The sequence below is a fragment of the Agelaius phoeniceus genome, chromosome 2, assembly GCF_051311805.1.
Source record: "Agelaius phoeniceus isolate bAgePho1 chromosome 2, bAgePho1.hap1, whole genome shotgun sequence".
Lineage (NCBI taxonomy): Eukaryota > Metazoa > Chordata > Aves > Passeriformes > Icteridae > Agelaius > Agelaius phoeniceus.
In genome coordinates, this window is record NC_135266.1 from 83451245 (window position 1) to 83466597 (window position 15353).

The 15353-nt window shown below is 42.9% G+C and overlaps 1 protein-coding gene across 2 annotated transcripts in view; it reads right to left on the reverse strand.

The window, feature by feature from the left end:
- The window catches only part of RAB30 (RAB30, member RAS oncogene family), a 49202-nt gene that overhangs the window by 26350 nt on the left and 7499 nt on the right, over window positions 1–15353 (reverse strand). The gene's annotated exons all lie outside the window — the stretch shown is intronic.

Below are 15353 nucleotides of genomic sequence, written 5' to 3' on the forward strand. Positions count from 1 at the left end.
CATTTGCACTTGGGGCAGCTCCAGGGACAGCTTCTTCCTGGTGCCTCAAGAAGGTGGCTGTCACTCCCAGGCAAAACTCTCAAGGGCAACCTACTACTCCAGAGGTGGATTGTTAAGATAAAAGAGTTCTTTGTTGTGGTTATTTTTCACTAACATGAGGAAATAAAGAGGTGACCCTGTGCTTCAGTTGGAGGCTCCCTCTTTATGAGCACACACGCGACATCGTATGTGAGCCACATGTGAGCTGTGCATCACACCTGGGCCACCACAATAGGACAGGCAGCACTTTGCCACAGCAGATGGGCATTTCAGAAGGATTTCAGCCTCTGTTACACCTTTTAAGGGAAGGTCTCTTATCCAGAAGTAGCAGCATTTTTGAACATGAAGCTACAGGATAGGAGGAATAAAATACAGTTGAGTGTTACAGGCTTCTGCCTCCAAAGATGAGCTTGGGATCCCAAACCAGGGGCCCTGTCTGCCACTAAAGTCAAGTTTGGGGTGATAAGTTTTGACCTGTTCCTAGGCTGATTATTGCCCCAGTGGTCCTCAGTTTACCACCTCCTATTTCCAGATGGGAAGCACATTGTACCTGGACCAGGCATGCCCATGCACACAATGCTTCAGCTTCCTAATGGAACTACACCACCAGCTCAAGCATTGTACGTGCCCTCTAAGAAGTTCTCCCCTCTAAAAATGGTCTCATCTGATGGAAACCCCTCAGCTGGGATGAGCCATCTCATCTGGCAAGTGACTGATCTGGCAGGGAATATTCTCTGCATTTCTGCACACTGCAGTACAGCTTTAACTGTGAGTATCTGCCAGAGTAGCAGATGTTTCACAAAAACAAATTGTTCAGAGAGGGAAGAAAGTAGAAACAATAGAGACTTGGGTGTAGCTTCAGGACTGGCTTAAGAAGATGTTTCCAAAGGGAAGGCTTCCAACCCTGCCTGCTCCAGACAGCTGCAGGAGGGACCCAATCCAGATGGGAAAAAAAACCCTGAGGGTGGGACAGCAGAATTAGACTTCATAGTCAGGGTTACAGAGTTTAGTTTTTAAAGAAGTATGTTTACTATCTTGAGTATCTCAATAACAGCAACATCATCTGATGGCTCCCAAGTAAGATTTCTACAAGGATATGACGGGTCTCTTCAGAAGGTAAGGAACAGTATTCATGTTTTGGTTACATTTTAGCTCACACACTAAACACATAGCCCGTTTTCAGCTCCCCTTATAGTTTCAGGTGGTTACAGTACTTTTTATTTACCCTAAACCACTGCAAATGTACAGTTAGTCTTCTAGGGCAGCTATCTGCTGTTAAAACCTCATCTCAGCTTTGGACCAGCTGCAATTCAAGAAACTGTACAGGGTAAATTTGGCACTAAAACAAATCCTTAAACACAAAAAAGCAGCTCTTTAGCAGAAGCTTTCTGCTCCAGGCTTCTGCTACTGCAGAGACATTAGTCAAACAGCTCACCTAGAAGTACAAAATCTGAAAACATTATTTTAAAAATTGTGTTCTAGGGTCATTGGAGATTTATTGTTTAGAGCTGATGCAGCAAGCAGTACCTTGAGGACTAAGCAGGCAAGGCCCTACAAAACCAAGCATTGCATGTGAGGCACACACACATTAAATGATGGCACTGGCCACAGCCGCTCTCCAGCCCAGATAAATCATGTCTCCACCTCTGCACACCTCTACACCCAGCTCAGCTACTGCCTATCTCCAGCCACATGGGTTAATAAATTATTGCAGAGATCTGCAGAGAAAGATTTGCATTTGGAGAGAAGGTGAAGGGACAGCTGCAGCTCCTGCAGCACCACTATTCACCCTCCTGATGCCATCAATGACCAGCAACTCTGTGACAGCCCAGGATCTCCCAAAGAATGTGCTTTTGTTCAAAAATATCTTCCCATCTCTCAGGACTCCTCCAGTACAGACATTGCTGTATTACAGATATTAGCACACAAAAATGTTTTTTTTTTTCTGTACTACTACTATCTCCTGGCAGCAGCCCTCTGAAGTTTTTAGCTCTTTGGGACTAAGATTAGGAAACAGAAAGTTACTTGCTCTTGCTTACTTAAAGCAAGCAGCAGCCAGTCCTTCATAGACACTGATGCCAACGTGAGGTGTGCAGCCTGGGCAGTGCTGCCACTGGGACAGGGACCTGGCACATGCAGCTGCACAGTCATGGGGACACAGCTTGGCACGAGCACCCTGTTTGGGACCATCTATTTTTATTCCTTAGCAACAGAGCAGCTTTTGGGGTTGAGCTTTGAGCTTGTGGGGCTTTTTTTCTTGCGTTGAATCTATATTTGGCACCCTGAGGAAATTCCTAAATAGAAGACAGCAATTTTTAAAAGAGAGGATAAATGCTGGCACTCAGCTTTGCTGACAGCAACATCACCACCAGACTCTTGGTTAGTGTGAAGTGCTCAGACCTGGAGCCAAGGGAAGCTCTCACATGGACCAAGCATCAAGAGTCACATCCCTCACACTTTGTCTTTGCAAAACCTTGCCCTGGCATAAGAACAGCTATTGGCTTATAAAGTCTCTGAGACGTTTGTATCCTGTGTAAACAACATCTCCAAGGCTCTGAGCCTCATCACTGCTCAGCAGCACTGATGGGCCCCACAATAATTTTTGTCCTGTGGGAGACAGTGCTGAGTGGTCCTGTCTCAAAGGGGGAAAGGGGCAGAGGGGAGAAAACTTCAGTACAATACAGCAATTCTGAACTAAGATACCATCCTTACCATAAATCATGGAAATATCAATACCTCCCAGCTCTCCACAGCTCTTAAATAAAAACATGCAAATTAAATCCTGACTAATCTACATGAGAAAAGCAAACAACACCTGATGTTTCCCAACAGTTAGCGACATGGCCTTAAAAATAAAAAAAAAAAAAAGATTTAATCATAGGATGTATAAAGATATCACATGGCTTGGCAGTTTCATCGGTTGTCATGGCAAATGAAAATCCCTGACTCTCCAACTTGCCTGTTTTAGAGGAAAGGAAACAACAAAAATGCCCTTTTTTATGACTGGAAAGCAATGTTTTCCTAATAATCACTCGTGAACCCACTGCACACTATATATAAACAGCTGCTCCTTCCCAGGGACAATGTTTGCTGTTTCTCACTGAGCAGCTCTTGGGGATCCAGGCAATTCAGCCCCAGCAGACATTCAGGCGCGGGCAATGAGAACCACGTGCTCTTGGATGTGGTGACTTCTTGCCTGCCAAAGGGAGCCTGAACTAGTGCAAGGGGGGGGTCTCAGCTCCACGAGGGCTCAGCCACCAGCCCCCAGGGGAGGCTGCCAGCACAGCATGGCCAGGAGTAGCTGGCAGCAGTGTGAGCCCCCTCCTCTGCTCCCACACTCAGCATCACCGTGCCATTTCTTGTCACATGTCCAACAACGGGTGTGTTTTCCCATGTTCTCAAAGCAAGCCAGAACCATGGATGTTTCTGTGAGTTTTGATCTGCCACACAGGTTAACAGCAGCAAAGACACCCCAGTGTTTGCTCCTACCCAGGCAATCCAAAACACCCTGCTGGCATGACCAGCACCACTCATCTTTCATTACAGTAGATTTTCTAAATCTAGGGAAATAATTTGGCTGAAACTTCAAAAGCAGGTCCCCAGAGAGCCTGTTCCTTCCAGTCACACTGTCTTTTGTCTTTGGCTGCATGTTCAAAATCTGGGAAGCTGAGGATATCCCCACAGCAGATTTACATCACTCATTTCATTAGCAGGTTTTAGTTCATCAGTTTATCTCCAGCCCTTCCCCTACTGCAAATTGCTCTCCACTCCTAGACTTCAGTGCAATACTCTTGTCTAGAAAGAACAAGAGCACCCTAAGGAATAATGCTTATTGTACAGTGTGGCAAGCAGTCCTCCTCTGCAGGTTAGGTTTTTTCCAACATCCCCATCCACTGTGATTGCTTGGGGGGAGCAGAAGTTGCACCACCACAGATGGGTAGCTGGCTGGAAAGCAGCCCCTTCTCTAAGGAAGGCCACAAGCTCTTTCCTTTATCTTCCTGGAAAAGCAGCTGTGTACCAAAGTGCACCATTGCACTCCAACACTGGCCATATACACCGAGGCCCACGTCCTCCCAAAGCCTCAGTGCGTTTGCACTGCAGAACCTTCATCGCAACAGCAAAACCATGCTCCTGCACAAACCTCACCCAGCATCAGGGATGCCCATACACATTAGCAAAGATAGTGAGATAACACATGGATAACTAATTTGGATCCTTTATCTTTGGGATATGAGGCAGAAGGAAGGCAAGTCTTCGGTGCTGTGCCCGCAGGACCCCGAGGGAGACACCACCTTCATTTCCAGGCAGCAAGTACCAAACGAGGCCACTTTGTATCAAGCACGAGATAAAGAGATTCCACAAAAACTTCAGCTGCAACACTGAATTGTACTGCAAGGCTCATGCATTAACCCTCACCCACAACAAGGGGATGGAACATTCAGGTTACTGAAGTTACCAGGAATGCAATCACAAGCCGAGGGACAGAACTCGGCTCTTTCACCCATCCAATAAGCCAACTACACAGAAAACATGATTGTTCCATGGAGGATTCCAGCCAGACTACCCCCCACCACGCTGGTCCTGGGACATGCCCTCCCTGCAAGGGCTGCTGGCTGGCACCCTCAGCACCCTCAGCTCAGGGTGCAGAGTGTTTCTGGATTGCTGTGCATGTATGTGGCTGTGGGAAGGAACGGGCAAGGGACAGAGCATGGGCCAAAGGGGAATTCGAAGGCACGTTGCAAAAGAAAAAGGGAAACTGAGAAAACCAAAACCAAGCAAGAGTAGCTCTCATTGGGTATTATAGAAGAACAGGCTGCCAGTTTTGGACACCACACAGTTCTACAGCCTTAGCTTGAAAGGATGACACAGAGCAAATATTTTCCATCCTGACTAGGAGACCCAGTAGTAGTCTCAAGGCTACAGCTAGTTACACTCAGGTGTTCAAGATCTTGACACACAATACAGGAAGAAAAGTGTTTCAGTCACAAAAAAGACTGCATTTTCAGCTTCTCAAATACATATTTACTTAAGCATTTTCCTTTAGGACAGAGCTTGACAATTGAGATGGTATGAGGCAGACAGACTGTGCCTATGGGGGTAAGGCACATTTCACATTTGTTCATCCCTTGCATTTTCCCAGTTTTGCACAAAACTATTTAGACTAGCACTGTTTGTTCTTTACCAAATGGGCAGTCTACCCAAAAATACTGCTTGTAATTCAAAACTCAACATAAGGCATTTTTTATTTAGGGAAATAAAGAATTCCCTCACATTGTATTTCAGTTTGCCATTTATCCCCTCAAACACAAGCACAGCCTTGCTGCCCTCCAGCACAGCATGCTCCCATCAAGTAAAAGCAATGTACCAACAACAGCTCCTCTTCCACAGCAAATTGTCATGAGTTCTAAAGAGATTGCATGTCTAACAGAGCCTGTGTAAAGCAAAGACAAGACTTCTGTAGGAGCTCCATATTTATTTGCTTCTGTATGTGTTTCTATACTACATGTGATAGAAATTGGATATCCAGAGAACAGAATAGGGGTGGCTTTTTTTCCTATTTTGGTGCATATTTATCCTTTTAGCAGGTAAAAGAGGTGAAGACCAAGTCAGAATATAAGAAGATATTTGGCTGACTGCTTGCAGGACAGGTGCTATTTAGCACTTTAGAATTTATTTTTTCCAAGGCAGCAGTCATCAGCACTGCCCTGAAATGGCACTGCAAGCCCAAATCCACCCATCCTGCAAAGCTCTGTGCAAGAAACTTGAATGACAGCATTATTTTAAGTCTTAATTTTAAAAGCAGATTTATAAAAAATCACCAGTTTTCTCTCTGAAAACAGAGGTATTACAATGACTTGCACAATTTTATTGCAGTAAGCTAACTCCAGCAAGAACATAAGAATTTCAGCTTTGAACCACCTTTTCAAACTACCCTCTCCTCCAATCTATTTAGATTCACTCTAAAGGAAAAAACCCCTCCCTCTTAACATGTGCTGCTGCTCCCTTGTAGCCTAAGCTCCTCACTGTCTCTGCAATTGTCATGTGCAGAATAACTGAAATTGAGGCAACGTGAACTACTGGATACATGTATGACAAAAAGCAAAAGAGAAGCTGCTGTGGAGGTAAAGAATCCAGGCAGGGTAACAAGGCTTGTAAAACTGGCCTCATCTGGACTGGGATATTTGCTTAGCTGGCAGTACTCTCAATTGCTACAGATGATGGTGAACAGAAACACGTTACAGCTGTAAAAATCTAGGTTTAAAGAAGAAAAAAAAAAGTGTTTTTAAAGAAACCATGAGGCAATTTTGGGTTATGATTATGAAAGGAAGAAATAAGATTTACAGGTTGAAAAGACAGAGGGAACAGGAAGAACAGGGGATGAATCTGGGCTAAGGATGTCTAGGCAGATGCTGCTGGAGCACCAAGGCACGAGCCCATGCAGCCGCACTGCGGAGAGGAGCATCCCTGCCCAACACAGCAAAAAAGGGCAGGAAAAACACTGCCCAGAGGGGAAGATGGGAAAAACAAATGGCAAAAAAACTATCCCTAACCCTGGAATGACACCTGCCAGCTACCTACAGAGATAAAAGCCATGAGGTTATCTCTGCCAAAAGTTAGAACACCCTCTGTTTTTAAAATTGCAAAGGAGGCGCATACGTTGGCAAGACTGTATTGGATCTGGGAATCTGAATTCAAACCCTGAGCATAAATCGGGTTCCAGTGCCAGCCTGAAGAACAGCCACTACAGCCCCAGCTAACACATCCACCTGTAACAGAACATGCCTTTGTAAGTCACAAATAGGCTTTTGGTTCACTGTCAAAAGCTCCAAACACCCCACAACAATCAGGGAATATTAGGCATTAAAGGTCAAGTATCTCATTTGTAGTGCAATGCAAGGGGACAGGTTTGAGTATGGTTTTGGCACAGCAGTGTAGGTGGGCTTGGGGCAAAGCCAAGTGTTCCACATCCAAAAAAGTCTGTGTAGCATTTGGAGTGAACAACTTCACCTCTAGTGGAGAGATATAAGTTTTCATTGTGGGCTTGCTAACTCCATGCTTTGGTTCACAGCCCTATTGATGCTACTCAGCAGGAGCCTCACATACTGCTCAAAGCTACAGCCAGCAGTTCCAAGCACTTCCTGAAAATTATTTGGGTCTCTTTTCTTGGCAACTGATAACCTCTTCTCTCCCTTCCCACAAAACTGGACAAGCACCAAGTGAGCGTTCCCAGGTACAATACAAGAGTTGCAAATAATAGGGGTCACACAGAAAGCACTTGTGCTTGGTTTTTTGTTTTTTCTTTTGTATACGTATTCCACTTAAGCAATCAGTGCATGTTTTTTGGAGCAGGTCTGTGTCCACTCATGTCTGCCCTAAAGAAAGCAAAATAAAGTCTCAGCATAGTTACAAATATCATGCCCTTCACCCTCAACACAAATACACTCATCGACAGATCCAGAGCCTGGAATTAGGAAGCCATAATTAAATATGTAATATAGAAGAGAAGTAAATTATTACTTCATTCATTACAACAGCCAACAATGAACACAAAACTAAGTCAAACATTAGCTGGGTTATGTAAGAGTACCAGAGAAGTGTTGCAGACCTTATATGGGTGGTGTCTCTGCTTTACACACTTGTTGGACTCTTCTTCTCTGTTTTGTTATTTTCTCCTTGTTGGTACCTCCATGTGCATGACAAGAGTTTTCTTTATACCAGATTGTACAGAAGGTTGTATGGGCTCTAACAACATGTGAGTTGTGCTTTGAGAGAATATATCTCTTTTTTGGTCTATCACATTAAAAGTAGCCTGTGGCATTTTTAAAATGTTGGAGTAAGAAGTCAAAAGCTTCACTCAACATTTAACTATTGCAAGCACACTTTCAACCTCACACCTACCCCCTTGTACATCCTTTAAATTTTAAAGGAGAGTAAATTGCTTGTAAATAGTATGTACATATTCCCCTTTCTTCATCATTAACAGTAACTTCAAGCCTGTATCACGATAAAACTTGAATTTGGGGCTGATAGCCTGACTATATTCTGTACTATAGAAAAATTACTTACTAAGAATTATTGTCCATCTTTAAACACTCTGTAAACAGAGGCAAAATGGAGGGGAAGTAACAGATCAGGTAACTTGTTCAAAGAGAGAAACTCAGAAATAACCCCATGTAAACCAGACCTATGCCTCATATTATCTTTGTTGAACTATTTTACCTCTCCAGACTCTTTCCCTGCTGATGTCCTCAACTCTGCTTTGCTTTTCTTTACTATCCTTGATGAGTATCTTTTCATTCTGCAGTCTCGACATCCACCTTCCTCTGCCCTGGTATCATGCTCTCTATGTGCATTTTTGTCTTTGTCTGTCAAGGAAGTTGTAATAGGGCTGGTGTTTTTCTATGGGAACTATTTTCATACCATATTCAGGAAATTTTCCCTTTTAACTAAGTTTTGTATAAAAGCTATAGCTACCACAATAGAGAAGATAATACTTTCTTCTACCTTCTCTTCCACTCACTCCTCAGTGCTGGAAGATAGGCCATCCATGATGGGCCAGCCTTTCCTGGGGTCTTCACCATTCCTCCAGTCAGACAGGCCACATCCCATTGCTCTGCAACTGTCCAAATTCTCTCCCAGACACTAGTGCCTCTGTCCCCAGACTCCAACAGAAATACTGTCTATCCTGACTTAACATCCTATGTGCAGCAACTGAACTGGCTGATGCAGCTCTCAAGTAGCTGATACTTACCAAAGAAGATTTCAGATTTCCAGCTTAAAACAGATGCCACCCAGCTTCCCTTAAACCCTCTCTTCCCTTTTCTCACAGGACAGCCTTACTCTTCCCAACCAAAGCCTCATCAACCTGCACCTTTGCTGTTCGCACAGATCATTCACATGAAGAACTGGTTTACTTTCAGCTGGCAACAGAGTTATTTCCTGCAGAAGTACAGCAGAGAAGCCTTAAAAAAAAAAAAAAAAAAAAAAGAGAAGTCCCTTCAGGATTAATCCAGCCCAGCACCCTCTCACATCTCAGTTATTGCAATTGTACCTCTCTAGCCTCGATAGATCTTGGATCACTGGCATCTCCACACACATGAAAAAAAAGATCCTGTTAAAGCACAATTTGCCCAATTTGTATCTTCAGGGTTTCCAGTTTTTTTCTCTCTATGGCTCCAACTCCTTGTTATTACTTTTCACATTCATTTTACAGCCTATCCTACATCCCACTAATTATCCTTAGAGCAAAAGCAGCCCTGTCAACTGTGCTCTCCCTCTCAGCTGGTCAGGTCTCCTAGAAAACACTCACTGAGCTTTTCCCTGCACAAAAATACTGCTGTTATCTGGCCTTTCCCTACCTCTTAGTGATCACAATGTGCAGTCACCCACCAGAAAGCACTGGGCTCTGACAGGTGGAAACTGCATTTTGCCATTGACAGCTCCTGTGGATGCAATGATGGACCACGGAATGCTGCAGCAACATATAATGGCAGGAGGCAGAAGGAATCTCACTTGAGTGGTCACTCTTAATTTAAAGCAGCATGTCTCCCCTCTTGAGGCTCATCCAACTGTTCCTAAATGGAAATGTTAAGCTGTTATGCCCATGTTACTCATTTTCCTCCAGGTCTGAACCTACAGCAAATGGCAATTCCTCTTGGATCCACCAGGCTGAGAGGTGATGGTGAGAGGAAAGCATGTGGCTTGGGTTTCTTGCAAACAGCAAGAGAGTAGGGAATTATGAAGGATTTGAAATGTGACACAAGATGCATTTTTGATATTTACAGGGATTTCTGTGCCTTCAGAGGGAGCCCTTCCCACGCAAAAGCAGAAGTGTGATGGAGAGTCTACTTTCCCAGGAACAACCAAAATAGCCTTTATGAGCCTGTTCTTTGCAAGAGGACAAACAACCTCAATCCCACACTGAGGCACTGGGACCCACTTCAGGCTTAGTATAAAAATCACAGATGTTCCTTTTTAAAACTACAAGTTGGAGAGTAAAATGTCAGAGCCTTGGACAAAGCCCTCAAATGCCAAACAAGCTTCACATCTCACACATGAGAAGGCCAGTGAGTTTCAGCACACAGCTTTTCCCAACATATCTCTATGTATCACAACACATATTAAGATTCAATCAATGCAGTCTCCCTTTCAAAAGGGCACACAAGTTATAAGCACTTTCTTACTTCCTAAGAAGAGACAGATGCTGATTACAGGAAGGAGTTCTCTGTAACAATTCTCTTTCTAAACCATCTCAATTGTCTTGCCCATTTGAAAGATGCATTTGCTGTTTCAGAAGAAAAAAGACCCTTATTATCACCAATGTCTGAACCACTAACCATCAAAATTGTTTGCTTACTGGGCACATTACTTTTTCTGCATAGCACTGCTTGAATCCCTGTAGCACCTTCCCAGACTAAGTGCCATTAACATGCAAATGAAAAGTTCACACTCCTCCTTGAGATGGTACACAATTATAGTCATAAGCTAAGGTAATGAAAGGCTCAAAACAAGACAGGTTGGTTACACATGTCACAGCACTACTTGCAAATCATTCTCTCCTCTAATTACCACAGCATTTCCAGGAGGAATCGATTAAAGCAATATGGATGAATGGGATCCTAAAACTGAAAAATGTACTGAATTAAACATTAATCCACCCATTGACTGTTATCAATAGATACACATATTTAATGGTATGGCCTAGAAAAATACAGAACTAAACATCTAGAAAGACCAGAATCCTGGACACTGAGGCTTTAAAATAGTCCCAGCAATAGAATATACCAAAAACATAAATCCATCCACCAGGCTATAATTATACTTTGTGTTTTGTTTTTGCTGTAAAGATGGCTGTAAGCCTATAGCCAGGCACAAAGCCAAGCCACAAACTCTGCTCTATTGACTGCTGAGGTCTCCATTAGGTGCTCCAAAAGAAATACTCGTTTGCCCACACCAAGCCTAAATATGATACAGTGCAACCTCTACTCCATGCCAGTCAATCTTCAGATGAGCACTGCCAAACAAGCATCTGAATTCAACAAGCTCCCTGCTCCTCAAAGCATTATACACACTTTAGCCCTGTTTTCTAAGAAAAACAAGATTTTACAATCATCTAACCCAGCCAACAGGCTCAGAATTTACTGAAGGAAAGAGTGTTTTGGCAAAATTATGAAGAACGATATCATTGCTACAACTCTTTTGATCCCCAGGTGGCTGGGACGAGCCCAAAATCAGCATCCACACTGCCACTATTGGGCTGACTTCTGCTCTTGCCATTTTTTGTTTGGCTACACCTGGCTGGTTGTTCAGGACACCGAACAAGAGCAGACTTAGCAGCCATGCATTTCTTCTCCAACTGTTCCAAACACAGCTTCCAGTTCTAGCCACTCATTTATACTATCTGGTTTCTGGACCTCATCTACTGCTTCTGAGCTCTTGAAGCTGCAGCACTCAGCTATCAGAGGTGAGAGTGCTCAAAACCTTTCTAAAAGAGATGCTCCTGCATGGGACAGAAAAGCTGGACCACTCCTTTATTAATAAAGTGATCTGACACCTTGAGCCCTGTGACTAGTTCCATTAGAACACTAACTGGTCTGGCAGATTATGTCATACATGGTGGCACTGTTTTATCTCACCCACCTTCAAGGAATTAACCAGAATGACCCACTTCTGACTCTGCTATCTCTCTCCAGTGATGGTGTCTGGGACCATCTAAATAACAATGTTATTTAGACAATGCAAGTTGGGCACCTATGATTCAGGGGGGAAAGCCAAGGCTACACCATTCAGTGAACAAACCCAACTGAATGCAATAAATTCTAAGCCAACATTTTGCAAAGTTATTTACACTTTCTAAAAGGATTTAGAATTAATGGGACATCACCTTAATAGTAAAGGGGGTGTGTGTTCAAGTCTTTTGGATCTTATACAAGGCAAACTCCAACTGTGCCTTTTGCCTCTGCAAGAGGAGGACATCACAGAGCCAACCACATCAGCCTGAGGAACCACTGCAAACACATTGCTGCACCCCAGAATTTGAATTGAGACATCCAGCAACACACATGCTCTGCATGAAAAGAAAACCCTGGTTGCTAGGACGGCTTGTTCTGCTCTGAACAGACTGAACTTCAGACTTCAACTGAACCAGGACCGCAGCATCATGAGGCTGTGACAAAAATGCCACCTTTCATGTGAGAGTCACTTGATCCAGAAGAATCAATCATGTCAAAGATAAAAATCACAATTCAGGTAGTAGCTGCTTGTTTTCTTACTTCTCTCCTTGTGTCACCTCCAACACTTGCAGAACTCCTTTTTTTCCTTTCTATCCCCTCACATCCAGCTGCACTGCAATATCCATCACACAGCACCTCCCTGATAGCTGGTGGCTGCTAAGGCAATATTTGCACTATGGCTTACATTGCAGTTTATAAAATTCTTTGGAGCTCTTCCAAAGGGAAAGCCCCACATAAATCAAAGTTATTAGTGTCATCTACAGGCTAAGTCCAGTCAAGAATTTGCTAGAGCTCACTGTGGAGACTGCAGATCTTTGAAATACCAATAAATGTTCAGCAGAGGGGCTGAGTAATAAACTTCATTAGCATTGCTGGTAACACTTTTCTTCAGTGGCATACAATAAATCACTGATGAATATTCAGGGCAGCCCTCTGAGGTTATCTCAATTTTATGCATGGAGGCAACCAAGAAACAAAATTTAAAAGGATCTTACCTATAAACACAAGAGAGATGCAGAATTCAATTGTCTTGCCTTCAAAGTACAAAAGATGTAATTTCTAGAGGAAACTGTGAATTATATAAATTGATTTGCAATGAAAGCAAGGAGACTGTGTTTCCCCAAAACTACTAATGGCTATTCCTACCCAAATCACAGCACTGGTCACTCACATTACAGTAACACCTACAGACTGTGGGAAACTGCATATTTTTCACTGTAGAAAGTGGAACTAACAGACAGAAGTCCTATCCCAAAGACCTTATAATGGATAATAAAAATCTATACACAAAATACAGGAACAGTCATGCAGAGATTAATGACTCAAAAACTGCATCAGAGAAGAACAAGAAATGGATCAACCCTCCAGAGTATGAGGCAGACATCAATAAATTCATTAGCTAAGCATCACCCAGCATTGCCCAGGAGATATTTTTAAAACCTTCCTCTGTATCTCCAAGAACTGATGTCATCAAGCAAAACGAGAAATATTGTGAGAGATGTGCTAAGAAGACGGAAAGAATTTTTATGTAGTTTCACACATTTTCCAGCAAGAAGCCTGACATTTAAGCAGGATGACCTGGTTACTAGTGGCTACTCCACAAAGTGATGCACCACACTCTCCCCCACAATGACTGACAGCTGCAGTAAACAAACAATCATTCACACCAGGTTCTTCCTCCCTGTGGCAACAGCTTTTGCAAAACTGCAGAACTTAATGAGATACTTTATTTAATATTTATTTCACAATCAGCCTCGTTTATTCTAACAGAATTAGCTTCAGCCCACAGCGAATGTTTTCCTTGGTTATTTCATTGTGCAAATCAATACTCAATTTATTTTGAATTTCTTCAGTTGCAAATTCTTAACTAGGGGGGATTTGTTTTAAACGTGCCTTTATTTATTATTATTAAACACCAGCTAACCATCCACATGGCTGCAAAATGAATCAGCCTGAGGATGCTATCCCAAAAAGCTAACCTAGCAAAAAAGATTAATTTTAAGACAGACTTATCCAAGCAGTTTCCCAATCCAGAGGCACAATAGATCAGAGACAACACTGATATAAATGTGATGGCCCTTGACAAAAGATTTGATACTCACAATGTGCAAGGTGAAGTTACTCATGATGGAAGCACACTTGAAGGCCAGGCAGCAGCTTGAGGAGGAGCTTTACAAGCGCCCCATACTACATTCACACCTGAAGTAGAGAATTCAGGAATGGTCCATAATAACCACATATAATGGCACAGGACAGGGCAATCTCCAGCACAGGGATGTGACCCAGCAGACAATTCTCACAAGCCATGCTTTTGAAGACATTTTTGTCAGTGCTTCCTAGAGACACATAGGGACCAGTGACCTGCATAGCTAAGTGCAAGTGCACCAAGACACAACTTTCCTGCAGAACTGTGACAACAGAACTGCTACTTAAAAGAAAAGAAAAAAAAGATTCCCTAGTAGAGGGAAACACTCTACAGTAGCAAAAGTCATTTACAAACATAATGGAAATACTGAGAAGTACCTCAGAATCACAATATGGACATATTTAAGTTTATTCTCCATTTTTTGGGTGATCGGCAAAGAGACAGAATTTGGAGTTAACAACTGCTAAAAGACACTGATTGTTTCTGCACTGAGCATACACTACATCCCTGCACAAGGTGTTGAGGGCATGCCAACCACAGGTCACAACACAAGATGAGACTTCGCTCCTACAGATCCCACAAAGCAGTTTCCATCCGAGCCCTATGCTCACACTTCCTTCTCCTAAATAGGTCGAGCAGAAATCCTCCAGCCTGGAGTTAAGAGCTCAACTTTAGACTCCTGTTTGCCTGCTGAAACTAAAGAGTTAACAGAAACCTGTGTTTATCTGGGGGTTTTCTAGGTGTGCACACATACATCAATACAAGCAAAATGCTATTACCACATTTTAGAAACGTGAATACTGCTGACTTCAAGGGAATGGGCACATTTCCCTTTTTAGAAGGAACAAATTGTTCAGAACAAGGACAAATGCAATAGAGAAATCAGGCACGGACTCTGCTTCTACAGTTTCAAGCTGCTAGTTCATATAACTCTGACACAGTCTTCACATATTTGGTTTTTTCAATAGACCCAACATTGTTCAAAAATTCCCTCCTAAGTACTTAACACTCTCAAGAGCAAATATTTACAGTAAGGATTCTTATATGTGAGAAATTAGAGGGTACCACAATCTTCTGTTGGCTACAGACAGAAGACAGCTACTGCCAACGAGGCTGGAGTAATTGCAATGATGCAGATAGTCACTGCACTTGAGTGTATTTTAGACAGAAAATATGGAATTAGCTGCAAACTGTGTCAAAACATCCCCTTTAGAGTAAAAGCACTTTCTGTAATTATGCCACAGAAAAAGGGATTACAGAGAAGAACAGCAGAGCCCAAAGACATCATCACACAGGCTGAACTTGCTGCTACATCTCCAGTGAACCAGATGCTGACTGTTCTGATGTCCTCAGCAGTCCACAGAAACACAGAAATCCCAAACCTGCCCTTACCTTTTTGTGACAGCTAGAGATTTCTCTAATCTTTGCTGGGGTTT